Source organism: Bufo bufo, chromosome 2 (assembly GCF_905171765.1).
Source record: "Bufo bufo chromosome 2, aBufBuf1.1, whole genome shotgun sequence".
In the NCBI taxonomy this organism is placed as follows: domain Eukaryota; kingdom Metazoa; phylum Chordata; class Amphibia; order Anura; family Bufonidae; genus Bufo; species Bufo bufo.
In genome coordinates, this window is record NC_053390.1 from 374,556,895 (window position 1) to 374,572,208 (window position 15,314).

Below are 15,314 nucleotides of genomic sequence, written 5' to 3' on the forward strand. Positions count from 1 at the left end.
AGGCAACATTTCACTAACATGGTGGAACAGTACCTGTGCACACCCCTCCACGTACTGACTGATGGTTCGGCCCCATTCAACTTCTGGGTCTCCAAATTGTCCACGTGGCCAGAGCTAGCCTTTTATGCCTTGGAGGTGCTGGCCTGCCCGGCGGCCAGCGTTTTGTCTGAACGTGTATTCAGCACGGCAGGGGGCGTCATTACAGACAAACGCAGCCGCCTGTCTACAGCCAATGTGGACAAGCTGACGTTCATAAAAATGAACCAGGCATGGATCCCACAGGACCTGTCCATCCCTTGTGCAGATTAGATATTAACTACCTCCCCTTAACAGTATATTATTCTACTCCAGGGCACTTCCTCATTCAATCCTATTTTTAATTTCATTTTACCATTATATTGCGGGGCAACCCAAAGTTGAATGAACCTCTCCTCTGTCTGGGTGCCGGGGCCTAAATGTGTGACAGTGGCCTGTTCCAGTGGTGGGTGACGTGAAGCCTGATTCTCTGCTATGACATGAAGACTTATTCTGTGCTGACATGAAGCCAGATTCTCTGTTACGCGACCTCTCTCCTCTGCCTGGGTGCCTGGGCCTAAATATGTGACAGTGGCCTGTTCCAGTGGTGGGTGACGTGAAGCCTGATTCTCTGCTATGACATGAAGACAGATTCTGTGCTGACATCAGGCCAGATTCTCTGTTACGGGACCTCTCTCCTCTGCCTGGGTGCCTGGGCCTAAATGTGTGACAGTGGCCTGTTCCAGTGGTGGGTGACGTGAAGCCTGATTCTCTGCTATGACATGAAGACAGATTCTGCGCTGACATCAGGCCAGATTCTCTGTTACGGGACCTCTCTCCTCTGCCTGGGTACCTGGGCCTAAATGTGTGACAGTGGCCTGTTCCAGTGGTGGGTGACGTGAAGCCTGATTCTCTGCTATGACATGAATACAGATTCTGCGCTGACATAAGGCCAGATTCTCTGTTACGGGACCGCTCTCCTATGTCTGGGTGCCGGGGCCTAAATGTGTGACAGTGGCCTGTTCCAGTGGTGGGTGACGTGAAGCCTGATTCTCTGCTATGACATGAAGACAGATTCTGCGCTGACATAAGGCCAGATTCTCTGTTACGGGACCTCTCTCCTCTGCCTGGGTACCTGGGCCTAAATGTGTGACAGTGGCCTGTTCCAGTGGTGGGTGACGTGAAGCCTGATTCTCTGCTATGACATGAATACAGATTCTGCGCTGACATAAGGCCAGATTCTCTGTTACGGGACCTCTCTCCTCTGCCTGGGTGCCTGGGCCTAAATATGTGACAGTGGCCTGTTCCAGTGGTGGGTGACGTGAAGCCTGATTCTCTGCTATGACATGAATACAGATTCTGCGCTGACATAAGGCCAGATTCTCTGTTACGGGACCTCTCTCCTCTGTCTGGGTGCCGGGGCCTAAATATGTGACAGTGGGTTGTTCCAGTGGTGGGTGACGTGAAGCCTGATTCTCTGCTATGACATGAAGACAGATTCTGTGCTGACATAAGGCCAGATTCTCTGTTACGGGACCTCTCTCCTCTGCCTGGGTGCCTGGGCCTAAATGTGTGACAGTGGCCTGTTCCAGTGGTGGGTGATGTGAAGCCTGATTCTCTGCTATGACATGAAGACAGATTCTGTGCTGACATCAGGCCAGATTCTCTGTTACGGGACCTCTCTCCTCTGCCTGGGTGCCTGGGCCTAAATGTGTGACAGTGGCCTGTTCCAGTGGTGGGTGACGTGAAGACTGATTCTCTGCTATGACATGAATACAGATTCTGCGCTGACATAAGGCCAGATTCTCTGTTACGGGACCGCTCTCCTCTGTCTGGGTGCCGGGGCCTAAATGTGTGACAGTGGCCTGTTCCAGTGGTGGGTGACGTGAAGCCTGATTCTCTGCTATGACATGAAGACTGATTCTGCGCTGACATAAGGCCAGATTCTCTGTTACGGGACCTCTCTCCTCTGCCTGGTTGCCTGGGCCTAAATGTGTGACAGTGGCCTGTTCCAGTGGTGGGTGACATGAAGCCTGATTCTCTGCTATGACATGAAGACAGATTCTGTGCTGACATCAAGCCAGATTCTCTGTTACGGGACCTCTCTCCTCTGACTGGGTGCCTGGGCCTAAATGTGTGACAGTGGCCTGTTCCAGTGGTGGGTGACGTGAAGCTTGATTCTCTGCTATGACATGAAGACAGATTCTGCGCTGACATAAGGCCAGATTCTCTGTTACGGGACCGCTCTCCTCTGTCTGGGTGCCGGGGCCTAAATGTGTGACAGTGGCCTGTTCCAGTGGTGGGTGACGTGAAGCCTGATTCTCTGCTATGACATGAAGACAGATTCTGTGCTGACATGAAGCCAGATTCTCTGCTATGGCATGAAGAGACTGATTCTGTGCTGACATGAAGCCAGATTCTTTGCTATGGCATGAAGAGACTGATTCTCTGCTGACGTGAAACCAGATTCTCTGCTATGGGACCTCTGTCCAATTGATATTGGGTCATTTTTTTTTTTTTTTAAATTCATTTCCCTATCCACATTTGTTTGCAGGGGATTTACCTACATGTTGCTGCCTTTTGCAGCCCTAGCTCTAGCTCTTTCCTGGGCTGTTTTACAGCCTTTTTAGTGCCGAAAAGTTCGGGTCCCCATTGACTTCAATGGGGTTCGGGTTCGGGACGAAGTTCGGATCGGGTTCGGATCCCGAACCCGAACATTTCCTGGAAGTTCGGCCGAACTTCTCGAACCCGAACATCCAGGTGTTCGCTCAACTCTATCCACAACTCCTAGTCTACCAGAACCTACAGTAACCCATCTTCCAAGTCTAGGGGGCCTCTGTGGCAGTGGCATTGCAATGTTCTCAGCCTGAGTTTGTTTAGTGGTTAATTAAAAAATCTCATATTTCAAAAAGGTAATTTCCTGCTGCATTATGGAGAGCTCTCTACAGAACAGACAGTATCCAAACCTCTGAAGAGTGGAACCTGAAATAAAAGCACAACAATTCCTGCACAGAACCATGTCTGCCATTGTAAAGAGGGGAAAAATTTTAAACAAACAAATCTTACTTGTTTAGATTGTATCCACCTCCAGATTACCTCCAGAGTATCTCCTGAATATCTCCAATGCTCTTGTAAATCAGCTCTTGGTAAGCAGTCTTGGAAAAGCAGCAAGCTATAATGAGAAAGCATTTCAAATCACACATTTGTAAAAATGAAAAATTACTAGCAGACCCAAATGTTTCACTTTAACAAGGGGTTAAAGGAGAAAATGTATCCCAGTGTATGTTCCCCATTTTATCCCCTTTTTGAAAACACCCCATATGTGCTTATAGCTTGCTCTATTGGCGCACAGCAGGTCTCTAGAGGCAAAGTGCAGAAACTGTCTTTTTGCAAGCCTGAATAAACCGACATGGATTTTAGCTCCCATGTCGCATTAAATAAATTTCCTGATGTCCCAAGAAATGAAAACCCCAAGAAATGACCCCATTTCAGAAAAATAATTTTAAGTGGTAGAAAGGTTACTTTTTGGCAAACAGGTGTCTCATTAAAGACATAAATACTTGAGAAAGCATTTCAAATCACACATTTGTAAAAATGAAAAATTGCTAGCCAACCCCATTTTTCACTTTCAAGAAATGAAAAACCCCAAGAAGTGACCCCATTTTGGAAAATACATCCTAGTACGAACATTTTAAGTGGTAGAAAGGGTACTTTTTGGCAAATAGGTGTCTCACTAAGGATGGAAATACTTGAGAAAGCATTTCAAATCACACATTTGTAAAAATGAAAAATTGCTAGCAAACCCCCTTTTTCACTTTCACAAGGGGCTAAAGGAGAAAATGCACCCCAGTATATGTTCCCCATTTTCTACCCCATATGTGCTTGTAGCCTGCTGTATTGGTGCACAGCAGGTCTCTAGAGGCAAAGTGCAGAAACTGGTTTTTGCAGGCCTAAATAAACCAACATGGATTTGAGCTGCTATGTTGCATTAAATAAATTTCCTGAGGTCCCCAGAAATGAAAAATCCCAAGAAGTGAACCCATTTCGGAAAAAGCATCCCCGTATGAACATTTTAAGTGGTAGAAAGAGTACTTTTTGGCCAACAGGTGTCTCACTAAAGACAGAAATTCTTGAGAAAGCATTTCAAATCACACATTTGTAAAAATGAAAAACTACTAGCAGACCCAAATTTGTCACTTTCACAAGGGGTTAAAGGAGAAAATGCACCCCAGTATAATTTCCCTACTTTCTCCCCTTTTTGCAAACCCATATATTCTTGTAGCCTGCTGTATTGGCGCACAGCAGGTCTCTAGAGGCAAAGTGCTAAAACTGGTTTTTGCAGGCCTGAATAAACCAACATGGATTTTAGCTGCCATGTCACATTAAATAAATTTACTGAGGTCCCTAGAAATGAAAAACCACAAGAAGTGACCCAATTTAGGAAAAAGCACCCCTATACGACATTTTTAGTTGTAGATAGGGTACTTTTCGGCAGACAATATACACAGGGAGCATAAAGGATGAAATTAAAAATTCTTGGATCTGTGGTAAATTCGGAAACAATCCTTTAGGGCTTGTTCACACGAACGTGTGATGCCTGTTGCCGTATTGCGGACTGCATTTGTGGATCCGCAATACATGGGCACCATTCCGTGGCCATTCCACATCACGGATGCAAACCCATTCATTTCAATGGGTCCGCAAATTCGGAGATGCGGAACGGAAGAATGGAAAACTATGGAAGCACTACGGAGTGCTTTCTGGGGTTCCGTTCCGTGCTTCCGCACCGCAAAAATATAGAACTTCCATTCAAGTGAATGGGTCTGCGGTCCCGATGCACTTGCCACACAGACGGTGTCTGTGCATTGCGGAACGCAATTTGTGGTCCACAGCACAGCACGGGCTTCACACGTTCGTGTGAATGAGCCCTTATGCAGAGACCAGGTTTATCTGGGCAGGTGTTGCACTGATAAGTGGCCTCTTTTCGCATTCCCCTTTTATAACAAACCCACCATCTTTTTTGGGTCTTGCCACCTTAGTTTTCCGCATGACACTGTATGGCTTTATAACTTGATCAGACAGAGCAACCCCTCCCATGTGCCTGTTGTAATCAAGGATACAGTCTGGCTTGTTGACAGTGATAGTGGTACCTGGAGAACTGGTATGAGTATAGTGTGAGTATGAATGGTGGTCAGTGCAAGAACTTCCCACTTGTCCTTGTACTTAACCACCAGAGAGCCTTGCTGTCGCCTTTTCAGAGTAGTTGCCCTACCAGGGATCTAGGGAGGCCTCTCTGATTTTTGCGCACTGTGCTGCAAGCCACAGTACCTCTGGCTTTTAGGGACATGAATAGGGGTATGCTGGTATAATAGTTATCCACATAGAGGTGGTAACCCTTATCCAGCAGTGGGTGCAGTAACTCCCACATGATCTACCCAGTAACTCCTAGGATGGGGGGGGGGGCATTCAGGGGGTTTTATCCGGGAATCTTTGCCCTCATAAACCCGGAACCTGTAAGTGTACCCAGAGGTACTCTCGCACAGCTTGTACATTTTAATTCTGTACCGTGCCCGCTTGCTGCACAGGTACTGGCGGAAATTTACCATTCCTTTAAAATGTACATATAAATGTGTCACCACTATGAAACTTTCCTCACAATTCATGGCAAACACAATAATTTTCAGCCTTGACGGACATCTAATTATTTCCTCATTTTCCTCAGTTTCTTTAAAGAGGTTGTTTGGGATTTTATTTTTGATGGCTTCTCCTCATAGGTCATTAGTTACATAGTTGTTACGGTTGGAAAAAGACAAAAGTCCATGAAGTCCAACCTGCAATCCTGCTATATTGAAACAAATCCCAGGATCATTGTCCATCTTCCATCTTCCTTTTAAAAAGAGGGGTTGGGCCAAAGGGAAAAGGTGTTTAGAACAAGATTTCTATACATGTCATAAGCCTCAATGTTATTTTGAATTAAAGAGTCATCTAAACCTTTTTTGAAGACATCTACTGTATTTGCTGTGACCAGCTCCTGTGGCAGTCTATTCCAGAGATTCACAGACCTTAGTGTAAAGAATGCTTCTCGCTTCTTATGACTGAATCTTTTTTTCTCCAGGCGTAAGGAGTGGCCACTTGTTTTTTGAGGGGGTTTAACACAGAATAGCTTCCCTAGATATTTTTTGTATGGTCCGTTTATATATTTGTACAGGTTAATCATGTCCCCCTCAGATGTCTTCTTTCAAAGCTAAACAAATTCAGTTCATTTAATCTTTGCTCATAACTAAGATCTTCTAGGCCCTATATAAGTTTAGTTGCTCTCATCTGAACTTTTTTAAACTCCAGGGCATCCTTTTAATGGACTGTTGCCCAGAACTGAACTGTGTATTCCAGTTGAAGCCGCACCAACGCTTTGTATAGTGACAATATGACATCCCTGTACCGAGAGTCCATACCTCTTAATACAAGACAAAATTCTGTTGGCTTTAGAGGCAGCTGACTGGCATTGCATGCTGTTATTTAGTCTATGATCTACTAATACACCCAGATCATTCTCAACAAGTGACTCTCCCAGTTTTACTCCCCCCTAGGACATATGCTACATGCAGATTATTATCCCTAAGTGCATAACTACATTTATTTATATTGAACCTCATTTGTCAAGTGGAGGCCCAAACAGTAAGTTTGCCAAAGTCAGCTTATAACTTATTAACATCTTCCATAGACTGGACCGTATTAAAAAGTTTGGTGTCATCTGCAAAAATAGAAACAACACTATTAATCCCATCCTCTATGTCATTAATGAATTAATGTTAAATAATAGCGGACCCAGCACAGAACCTTGGGGTACACCACTTATAACCTGGGACCATTCAGAGTAGGAATCATTGACCACAATTCTTAGTATCTGATAGGTGGAAGTAAGACTCCCAACACCCCTTACAATCAGCTGTTTGAAGAGGCCACAGCTCTCCACTGAGCACCAGAGCTTCTTCCTAGGCCAATGAGGACTCGTTCAAGTGATTGACGCTTGGCTGCAATACAAAGCACAGCCACTAAACAATGAATGAGCTTTACTTTGTAGGCTGCCCTCACTGAAGCATCATGGGCTCTTCAAACATATGGGGGTGCCAGATGTCAGACCTCCACCAATAAGATAATGATATCCTGAGGATAGGCCATCAATATTTAACTCATGGAAAGCCCCTTTAAGTGTTAACCAATGAGCAATTTCCTTTCTATGCTCAATAACCAAACACCAATGATGTTAAAGTCCTAAACAGTTATATTTCTGGCTCAAAATATTCACCTTTGTCGATAATGTATATTTATGATTTAAATTGTTAACCTTGCCTCCAGAAATATTGCAATAATCTACCAGTATATAGATAATGCGAGACTAAATTGTTGTTTTTGAAGTTGTTACTATTATTAGTGTTTAAAGATAGGACTTTAGATGGATCATAAAGTGAGCATATGTATAAAGGACAAATATTACCTTACCTTTTTTTTTTATCCACTCCTAGTTAAACTAGGCTAGTTTTGCCTCCAAAAACTGTAGAAGAATATCTGAATGTGGAAACTCAGTCTGAGAAGCATGCACAATAAAACAAGAGTACAATATTACATTAAGAAGAGATAGGTGCTGAGATAATCAAATGTACAATGCCTGGAAGAAAAAAACACCTGCAACAATCAGGGTCATCAACTGCTGTGTCTCATGAGTTTGGAAATGATTGAAATAATCTATAATAACATGGTATGAGACTATTTACAGATGCATATGGTGATGTGCACATGACTGCAAACTACAGTATCTTAATCATACTGCTTTCTCGCAGTATGACAAATACTAAGTCAACTCAATTTTGGTGACTTCAGGCGAACTATAGAATAACTGGACTTATCCATGGGGGGTGGGGAGATGTAATTTATCATGTCTTGCACTAGACAATTCTGCATTCAAAAAGTTGCAAAATAGGTTCTTTGTGACTTTTTGAGCTCAGTTGCACAAACATTTTGCCCCTTGGTAATAAGCAGCAGGTCTAACAAATGATGTGAAACATTATATGCAAATGATATTTGCAAATTACATAATTTTGCCACAAAAAAGCACACAAATCCAACATATACTAAGACTGACATTGAATAAATATATGTGGTCATGAGTAAGAAAATTAGCACATAATATGTTATTCATTCTACCTTTAACATGAACCTTTTCCTGAATCATGGGGTAAATGTATCATGGCAAGTACTAATTTTCCGCACCTCATCATACAGTCATTTTGAAGGAACGGCACAGGCATGCTAACAGTGAAAGAACATTGTCCCACTGCATGTGAAAGGCATTCGTCCCACTGGGAAAATTCCCGGTAATGTACATTGACAATCCACCCCTGGCTACAGATTTTTTGCAGAAGTTTTATCATCTTTCCCATTCATTTGATTCATTCTTTATCATCTTTCCCATTCATTTGATTCATTCTTTATCATCTTTCCCATTCATTTGATTCGGTCTTACAGGAAGCCATGCACGCACGGCAGAAACCACCCTATTCATATGTATAAAAGATATTTTGCTAATTCTGCCACATGTGACTATACCCTTTAAAAGATTGTGATGGGTTTACTAACATTGACAGATCTTGCGTAATCTAATTCTCTTTCACAATGCACGTGTGGCAAAAACTGATTAAAAAATGGCTGTGTAACTGTAGCCATGGTTGTTTTGGATCCTGTACCTAATGTATTCTTGCTTGAATATTCAGTCCGTGGAAATGACTGCGGCCCTCCAAATAATCATTAGTGATGAGCGGCATAGGCAATATTCGAATTTGTGATATTTTGAAAATTGAGAATTCTGAATCTCCAGTCCTTATTTACTTGATTGCGAAAATCGTCGATGTAATATATTCGCAATAAAAATACGCGATTAGAATATTCACGATCAACCCTAAGGGGTAGGCAACTTTCCTATTGATTGCTAGGGATGTTGCTAAGTGGCGATATTCGGAATAAATTATCGATTAGAATATTCGCGATCAACACTATTCGCGAATACGAATATATAGCACTATATTCTAAATATTCGCAAATTCTCGAAGTGGCGATATTCGCGATTAAAATTTGCGATTCAAATACTCGCGCTCAACATAATCATTTAATTTAGGATTCCTTATAAAACATCTATCAAAAATAATGAAATTATAAATTACTGAATGCATGTCATTAAGGTTTTGTAGTTTTAACAAAGTTGCCAAAAAATCACAATGCACAATATGTAATTTAAATGCAACTTTCAGCATTCAGCACAATATGCATCATATACAGAACTGTGATCTACTGTATGCATGTCCATATTTTAGAAAAGCTAGATTTAATCGTAGTAATGGAATGTTCATAAAGTTGCCCTCATGTCCTTAATATTTGAAGGTAATTTAAAGGGGTTTTCCAAAATTATAAAATGCTCCGACATTATGTCCAGGCGCCTCACAATAAATATACTTATCTGGCTCCCCACTCCCTGCACCTCTACTGGTCCCTGCACCTCCACTGCTGATTCTCCCCGTGCGCGGATGAAAACATCTGGCGTCGACGGCGAGCAGCCAATGGCAGGTGTGGATGGTGACGAGCCTCCCTAGTATCGGAGGTGACACTAGGGAGGCTCGTCCCCGTCCCCACCTGCCATTGGCTGCTCCCCCTAGACACCGGATGTTTTCATCCGTGCATGGGGAGAAGCAGCAGTGGCAGTGCGGGGACCAGGAGCAGCACATGGAATGGGGAGCCAGATAAGTATATACATTGTGAGGAGCCCGGGCATATGGGGGGCATTTAATAGTCTTGGATAACCCCTTTAAGGAAAGACATGCAATATAATATAGCAAAAAATAGTATAATAGATTAATAGAGAATCAACATGGCTAGACAGCATAGATTCTTGAAAAACTTGTCAAACTTACTCAGTATTTTATAAGGAGGTAAGTTCTGCTATATCTGGATTTCGAAAAACATTTTGGGGGACATTTATTAAAACCAGCGATTTACACGCCAGTCTTAATCCCTCTGCGCTGCTGGTGGATGCACTAAAGTAATGTTGAGACGCGGCCTGTACATAACTTTGGCGCTTGCTACAGTCGGCAGTGCAACATGCTTTTAAGCTACCTCAGCTCCCTTGAGAGACGGGCTGCAGGTCGACCCTCTTCCCAGCTCACGCCATGCCCTCTTATGTGAGCAGGGAAAAGTCAGATTTTGCTGCAAAACATGTTTGCAACAAAAAACTGCAACATAAATATTCCAAAAGTGGCATAAAACCTTATTAAATGACTCCCTTGGTGTTTTAAATCAAACATCACATGTATGCAGCTTGTAATAAGCATTATTAACTACTTCACATCTGGGCCACTTGCCCCCTTCCTGACCAGGCCTAATTTTGCAAATCTGACATATGTCACTTTATGTGGTAATAGCTTTGGAACGCTTTTACTTATCCAAGTCATTCAGAGACTGTTTTCTCGTGACACATTGTATTTCATGATATTCATAAATCTGAGTCAATTTATTTCACCTTTATTTATGAAAAAATCCCAAATTTACCTAAAATTTTGAACAATTAGCAATTTTCAAAATTTCTATTTCTCTGCTTTCAAAACAGAAAGTGATACCTCATAAAATATTTATTACTTAACATTCCCCATATGTCTACTTTATGTTGGCATCATTTTGTAAATGTAATTAAATTTTTTTAGGACGTTAGAAGCATTTCTTTAAATTTTTAAGAAAATTGCCAAAACCTACTTTTTAAGGACCAGTTCAGGTCTGAAGTCACTTTGTGGGGCCTACATAGTGGATACCCCCATAAATGACCCCATAGTAGAAACTACACCCCTCAAGTTACTTAAAACTCATTTTAAAAACTGTTAACCCTTTATGTGTTCCACAAGAATTAAAGGAAAATGGAGATCACATTTTAAAATTTAACTTTTTTGGCAGATTTTCCATTTTAATCCATTTCTTTCTTTAACACATCGAGGGTTAACAGCCAAACAAAACTCAATATTTATTACCCTGATTCTGTGGTTTACAGAAACCCCTTACATGTGGTTGTAAACTGATGTAAGGTCACTATTGTTGAGCGCGAATATTCGAATTGCGAATTTTTTTCTCGAATATCGCAATTTCGAGATTTCGCGAATATTTAGAATATCGTTCTATATATTCGCGAAATCGAATATTCTTTTTTTTTTATTATTAGATTTTTTTCTTTCCCACTTCCCTAAAGTTGTTCTTACCTGTCCTTTGGATTCCTGGCTTCCTGGCTGCTCCAGTCAGTGGCGTTTTCAACTTACTGCTATATTCCATATTAGCTAAATTACAATCTAATCTATATGTGTATTTTACGAAATTTCGCAATAGTCGCAATTGCGATGCGAGTAATATAACACGAAATATTCGCATGAAGATTTCAACTTAGCACTGCTATACTCCATATTCTAGCCTAATATGGAATATAGCTGTGCTAAGTTAGCACTGCTATATTCCATATTAGGCTAGAATATGGAGTATAGCAGTGCTAAGTTGAAATCTTCATGCGAATATTTCGTGTTATATTAGTCGCATCGCAATTTCAACTTTTTCAAATGTTCTTAATATTGCTCTAACTTCGTCTTTTAGAAATTTCGTAATATTGCTCTAACTTCGTCTCTTAGAATATTACGAATATTCTAAAAGACGAAGTTAGAGCAATATTACGAAATTTCGTAAAATACACATATAGATTGTAATTTAGCTAATATAGTGCTATAATCCCTTTTTTTTCCTGTAATTTTTTTTTGCCTCTTCTGAACTTAAGTTTTGTAAAATATGTACACTATTAAAAATTATTACTATAGCAGTATATTAGCTTAAATACAATCTATGTGTATTTTACGAAATTTCGTAATATTGCTCTAACTTCGTCTTTTAGAATATTACGAATATTCTAAAAGACGAAGTTAGAGCAATATTAAGAACATTTGCAAAAGTCGAAATTGCGATGCGAGTAATATAACACGAAATAGTCGCATGAAGATTTCAACTTAGCACAGCTATATTCCATATTCTAGCCTAATATGGAATATAGCAGTGCTAACTTAGCACAGCTATATTCCATATTAGGCTAGAATATGGAATATAGCAGTGCTAAGTTTAAATCTTCATGCGACTATTTCGTGTTATATTACTCGCATCGCAATTTCGACTTTTGCAAATGTTCTTAATATTGCTCTAACTTCGTCTTTTAGAATATTCGTAATATTCTAAGAGACAAAGTTAGAGCAATATTATGAAATTTCGTAAAATACACATATTAGCCTAGCCATAGTCATTAGCATATGAACGTTGCCTTATACTATCAAGATAAATATTCGCAATATGCGAAAAAATAATTTCGCGATAATTGGAATAATTGCGAATATTCGATTTCGACGAATATAACACGAATATTCATGCGAATATTCGCGAAATATCGCGAAATCGAATATGGCACCTCCCGCTCATCACTAAAGGTCACACGGCAGGGCGCAGAAGAAAAGGAGCGCCAAATGGTTTTTGAAAGGCAGATTTTGCTGAACTGGTTTTTAGATGCCATGTCCCATTTGAAGACCCCCTGATGCACCATTACAGTAGAAACTCCCCAGAAGTGACCCCATTTTGAAACTAGGGGATAAGGTGCCAGTTTTATTGATACTATTTTGGGGTACATATGATTTTTAATTGCTCTGTTTTTATTTTTATTTTTTTACAACATTCATTTGACATTATAGATCATGTGCTATTTTTATAGAGCAGGTTGTTATGGACGCAATGATATCAAATATCTCTACTTTGTTTGTTTGTTTTAGTATTACATAATAAAGCATTTTTGAAAAAAAAATATGTTTTTGTGTCTCCATTTTCTGAACGCCATATTTTATTTATTTTTCTGCCGCTCGTCTTGTGCAGGGGCTAGTTTTTTGCAGGAAGAGTTGATGTTTTAATTGGTACCATTTTAGGGTACGTATGATTTTTTGATCATTCATTATAACACTTTATGGGGCAAGGTGACCAAAAAATTGGTTATTTTAGCACAGTTTTTACTTATTTATTTTAACAGGGCTCCCCTGAGGGGTTAGGTCTTGTTACATTTTTATAGAGCAGATTGTTACGGACATGGCAATACCTAATATATATACTTTGTCTTATTTATTTAAGTTTTACACAATAATAGAATTTTTGAAACCTAAAAAATTATGTTTTAGTGTCTCCATAGTCTGAGAGCCATAGCTTTTTTATTTTTTGACCGATTGTCTTAGTTAGGATCTCATTTTTTGCTGGATGAGGTGACAGTTTAATTGGTACTATTTTTGGGGACATATGCCTTTTTAATCACTTGGTGTTGCACTTTTTGTGATGTGAGGTGACAAAAATGGCTTTTTTGACTCAGTTTTTGTTTTATTTTTTTATGGTGTTTATTGGACTGGGTGGATCATGTGACATGTATATAGAGCCGACCGTCACAGACGCGGCAATACCAAATATGTCTATTTATTTTATTTTTTTCTATTTTAAACTTTTTCCTTATTCCTTACTTGGGAAATTTTTTTGTTTTTACATGTGAAACCCTTTTTTTCGTTGAGCGCTGTGTATAAAGCGATTTAGAAGGCAGAGACACCTGGTAACTGTCCCTGCCTTCTCTTTGGGTTGCCCTGCTGTCACTGACAGCGGGCAACCCGCTCTGCAGCTGCACAATTAGCGTGCAGCTGCCATCTCTGAATGGAGGTTCAGAAATGTCCATTCAGAGATAGAGATCCACCACCCGGACGTTTATAGTCAACGGGCAGACGGGAGGTGGTTAACTCATCAGCACCAATGTCCTATGGTTTAATAAGACTAATTCATGTTTACACGCAAATCTGCTCACTTGCCCCCAATGGACACTGATGGAAGGTCCCATCCATCAGCGACCTCCATTCACTTACAATGAGGATAGACAGTGGAATTGCCACATTTGCAGTCCTTCCCCAATGTAAGTGAATGTAGGCCACTGATAGACCCTCCATCAGTGGTCACATTCTGAGCGCACTCACCTATAGCAGGTGACCTGCATGTAAAGCCTGTGCCCTCACATAACCACTGCTCCCAACAGCTAGGACAGAATAGCCTAGATGGTGGGCAATTCATCGAAACAAACATTCTGCTTCTCTCAGTCCAATGGCACACCCCCTTCCAAAGTCTGTCACCTATGTATTCAAATGCATTATAAAGTACATATTCCATTCTAAAGTAGTTCCATAAAGGAGTGCAATCCTCCTGGTCCACTTTAGTTTAAACAGTTGCACATCCTGACCCTTTTTTCATATAGGTAACCCCCTTCCCTTCCCCACCCACACCCAACAAAAACCCTCAGCACTGCAGGCAGGGGCGTAGCTAAAGGCTCATGGGCCCTGTTGCAAGAGGCTTACCCCCCCTTCATTCAGCGCTGGTGCACCTAGCGTTTCTGCTGCCCGAGACAAAAATTTAAACACCTCCCCATGCCAAATTCTCCACCTAACCCCTTCCCTCCAGTCCTACTGTTAAAGAGGTTGTCCTCTTTTTACTACTGATGACCTATCCTGAGGAGAGGTCATCAATATCAGATCGGCAGGGTCCCCCAGTACCCCCGCCGATCAGCTGTTTTAAGAGAGGGCAGCGCTCATATGAGAGCTGCTTTCTCTGCTCTGTTAACCTGCTCGCCGTAGCATTTGCAGTGATGAGCAGGTAAACAGAGCAGAGAAGGCAGCGCTCATACAAAAATAAAGTGGACAACCCCTTTAAAGACATATTTGTAAAACATTACATATAGCGCTACAGAACATACAGGGTAATACAGTGCTGCATATGTACCTATTACATCCAGTGACTTCTCTTCTCTGATGTAGATATTCTCTTTTCTCTTCTTCTCCTCTCAGACCAGACCGCCATGGTGACTTCTTTCAGCTGTGTCTCGTCTCTGCATAGTTTAACAAACAGACATCTTACTTTAATACTTTTCCATCCTCCTCCTCACCTTCTCAACACCCCATCCTGCCACCTCCAGTACTGTGTCCGCCGTGCCCCCAGTCAGACCACCCTCTGGGCCCCCCAGGCTTAGGGGTCCGGTCGCAACTGCAACCTCTGCAACCGCTATAGCCTGAAACCGCCGCTGACTGCGGGGTTCCCGGACCCACTGACAATACCGCTAGTTTTCCCAAACCATTGGCTATTTATTCTGTCATAAACCACGCAGTTCCAACAAACAAATTCAT